This window comes from Cebus imitator, unplaced genomic scaffold (assembly GCF_001604975.1).
Source record: "Cebus imitator isolate Cc_AM_T3 unplaced genomic scaffold, Cebus_imitator-1.0 Scaffold618, whole genome shotgun sequence".
Lineage (NCBI taxonomy): Eukaryota > Metazoa > Chordata > Mammalia > Primates > Cebidae > Cebus > Cebus imitator.
Window position 1 is genome coordinate 154816 of NW_016107933.1, and position 4098 is coordinate 158913.

Below are 4098 nucleotides of genomic sequence, written 5' to 3' on the forward strand. Positions count from 1 at the left end.
ATATTTTTTTTTTTGATTCAGGGTCTCACTCTGTTGCCTGGGCTGGAGTGTAATGGCATGATCATGGCTCACTGCAGCCTCAACCTCCTGGGTTCAAGCCATCCTTCCACCTCAGCCTCCCAAGCAGGTGGGTGACAGGCATGTGTCACCACACCCAGCTAATTTATTTTTTCTACAGACATGGTCTCACTAAGTTGCCTAGGCTGCTTCAAAGTCCTGGGCTCCTCCTTCACCTCCCAGATTGCTAGGATTGCAGACAGGAGCCACCATGCCTGGCCTAACTTTGGTTTTGAATGAATTAAATCAAGCTGTCTTTGGTTGACCTATGCGTTCAGGTGGAGATATCAAGTAACTTGTTGGGTTTGCGTTATTGGAACTCAAAGCAAATTTTGGAAATGCTGGGGAATATACGGTAATTAAAACAACAGCTGAGGTAGACGGCCCTGGAGAGAGGTCTCAGACTTAATGAGGGGAAGAAGGAGCCTGGGACTTAGTGTTGAGGAACTCTAGCATTTCACTGCCAGGGAAAGGGAAACAGACTCGCAGGAAGACAACTGTAGCTGTAAGACAGGAGGAAAGTTGGGGTCAGCAAAGGCAGGCTTATGATGGGATGGCAGCAGCACAGGTGCAGAGGTGATAAGACTGTTCACTCCCAAGGAGATGATTCTTTCTGAATGGTGTGTGTGTGTGGGGGGCCTGCCTGCCTGCCTGCCTGCCGGCTGGCCCTCCCTCCCTCTCTCCTTCCTTCCTTCCCAAAGGAGTTTCACTCTTGTTGCCCAGGCTGGAGTGCAATGGCACAATCTCAGCTCACCGAAACCTCCACCTCCCAGGTCAAGCAATCCTCCTGCCTCAGCTTCCCTCCCAAGTAGCTGGGATTACAGGCATGCGCTATCATGCCCAGCTAATTTTGTATTGTTAGCAGAGACAGGGTTTATCCATGTTGGTCAGGCTGGTCTTGAACTCCTGACCTCAGGTGAGCCACCCACCTGGGTCTCCCAAAGTTCGGGGATCACAGGCGTGAGCCACCTCGCCCAGCCCATGTCGGGGGTGTCTTTGTATGTATGCAAACACATACCTACATGCATACACACATATAACATATATGATAAAATACGTTATCAGTTCATACTGCTTCCAATCCAAATTTAGAACTACAAGATAGCTACATGATATCTATATCTTTTTTCCCCTGATGGCTCAGTTTCTAAAATTCACTGGGTCTAGACTGCTGTGGTCTCTTGCCACCTCCCAATATTGGAATGAGCAAAACTGCTCCCAATTCCAGCTTTTCTCGAATTGTCCTGTAGCATGTTTCAGTGACCACCTTATGGCTGTCTTAAAACCAGCAAAATGTATTGAGATGCTGCAGGTGGAGGCTCCAGCAGGGGTGGCAGCCCATGGTGTCTGAATGTGGCCTGGAGATATGTTTTATTGAGGCAGAGTTTTTAATTTTTTAATATCATTGTTGGCTTTTGAGTGTTGGTATATATATACCCCCCAAAAAAGAGGTATATATATATTTTGAGACAGTCTTGCTGTGTCACCCAGGAGGCTGGAGTTCAGTGGTGCAATCTCAGCTGACTGCAACCTCCTCCTCCCAGGCTCAAGTAACCCTCTGGACTCAGCCTCCCAAGTAGTTGGGACCACAGGGGCGTGCCATCATGCCCAACTAATTTTCATATTTTTTTTTTTTTTTTTTTTTTAGAGACAGGATCTCACTATGTTGCCCAAGCTGGTCTCTAGCAGTTGTCCCACCTCAGCCTCCCAAAGTGCTGGGATTATAGGCATGAGTCACCTTGCCTGATTGACTTTTGAGTTTTATGACCTACTTTTTTTTTTTCTTTTTTTTCTTTTCTTGCTGTGTCACCAGGCTGGAGTGCAGTGGCGCCATCTTGACTCACTACAACCTCTGCCTCCTGGGTTCAAGTGATTGTCCTGCCTCAGCCTCCTGAGTAGCTGGGATTACAGGCGTGTGCCATCACCCTGAATAATTATTTTTATTTTTATTTTTAGTACGGATGGGGTTTCACTATGTTGGCCAGGTTGGTCTGGAACTCCTGATCTCAGGTGATCCGTCCACCTGGGCCTCCCTAAGTGCTGGGACTACAGGTGTGAGCCACTGTGCCTAGCCATATGTCCTACTTTTAAAAAGGGTTTTCTTCAATCCAAGATTATAAAAATATTCCTTGAGGTTTTTCTTCATTTTTTGTCATTTTAATTATGTATTCATATATATATATATATATATTTTTTTTTTTTTTCCATTTTTAATTACTTTTGGTTTGTTTGGAAATCTGGCAAAAGTTAGAAGGAATCTACCCATTTTCCCAGATGGGTAATCATTTATGAGGAAGGATTTTATTTTTTTTATTTTGAGACGGAGTTTCGCTTTTGTTGCCCAGGCTGGAGTGCAATGGCACGATCTCAGCTCACTGCAACCTCTGCCTCCCAGGTTCAAGCAATTCTTCTGCCTCAGCCTCCCAAGTAGCTGGGATTACAGGCATGTGCCACCACGCCTGGCTAAATTTTGTATGTTTAGTAGAGATGGGGTTTCACCATGTTGGTCAGGCTGGTCTTGAACGCAGGTGATCTGTCCACTTGGTCTTGGTCTCCCAAAGTACTGGGATTATAGGCGTAGGCCACCACAGGTGGCCGAGGAGGGATTTATTTATTTATTTGAGACAGCATCTCCCTCTGTGCCTAGGCTGGAATGCGGTGGCACCATCTCGGCTCACTGAAACTTTTGCCTCCTGGGTTCAAGAGATTCTCCTGCCTCAGCCTTCCCAGTAGCTGGGATTACAGGTGTGCACCACCACACCTGGCTAATTTTTGTAGTTTTAGTAGAGATGGGGTTTCACCATGTTGGCCAGGCTAGTCTCGAACCCGTGGCCTCAAGTCATCCACCTGCCTCAGCCTCCCAAAGTGCCGGGATTACAGGTGTGAGCCACCGCACCCCACAGGAGGAAAGATTTTTATGGAAGACGGCAACACATTTGGCTGTTTTCGTGCTGAGAAGCAGAGTGCAGTAGAAAGACAGTAGATATTGGAAAAGGAGTCAAAAGCCATATGATTTAGGGCCCACAACAAGGATTCGGGCTTTCACTCTATGTGCAAAGAGAAGACAATAAAACATCTCATTTTTGTTAAAAAATATTTTTTTTGTGCCAGGTGTGGTGGCTCACACCTGTATTCCCAGTACTCTGGCAGGCCAAGGCGGGAGGATCAATTAAGCCCAGGCGTTTGAGACCAGCCTGGGTAACATGGTGAGACTCCGTCTCTCTAAAAAAAAGGAGCAGCAGCTTGTGGTAGTGTAGAGTGGTATAGAGCAGCCCGTGGTACTGTACAGAGAGATAGCAGGGACTTGCACTGGGCCAGCACCCATGGAAGGAAACCTGCAGTTCATGGTAACAGGATGGGTGTGGCTGCGTGAGTAAGGAAATGATCCCTGTGCATCCAGGCAGACAGTTGTGCCTTGTGGCGTTACCCATATGGGAAGGTTAGTATTTAACACACAGGGAAATCACCATGCTACTTTCTTCTTTGAGTTTGACTGTTTTAGATTCCCCATGTAAGTGAAATCATGCAGCATTTGTATTTCTGTGTCTTGTTTATTTCACTTAGCCTAATGTCCTCCAGGTTCATCCATATTGTCGTGTGTGTCAGGATTTCCTTTTTTTTTTTTCTTTTTGAGGTGGAGTCTCGTTCTATCACCCAGGCTGGAGTGTAATGGCGCAATCTTTGTTCACAGCAGCCTCTGCCTCCTGGGTTCAAGCAATTCTCCTGCCTCTGCCTCCCGAGTAACGAGGACTACAGGTGCACTCTGCCACATCTGGCTGTTTTGTATTTTTAGTAGAGACAGGGTTTCACCACATTGTTAAGGATTGTCTTGATCTCCTGACCTCATGATCCGCCCACCTTGGTTTCCCAAAGTGCTGGAATCACAGGTGTGAGCCACTGTGCCTGGCCCTGGATTTCCTTATTTTTTTTTTAAGACAGAGTAATATTCCATTGTGTAATAAACACATTTGCTTTATCGGTCATCCATCAACAGACATTCAGTTGTTTCCGTATATATAATTTTTTTTTTTTTTTTTTTTT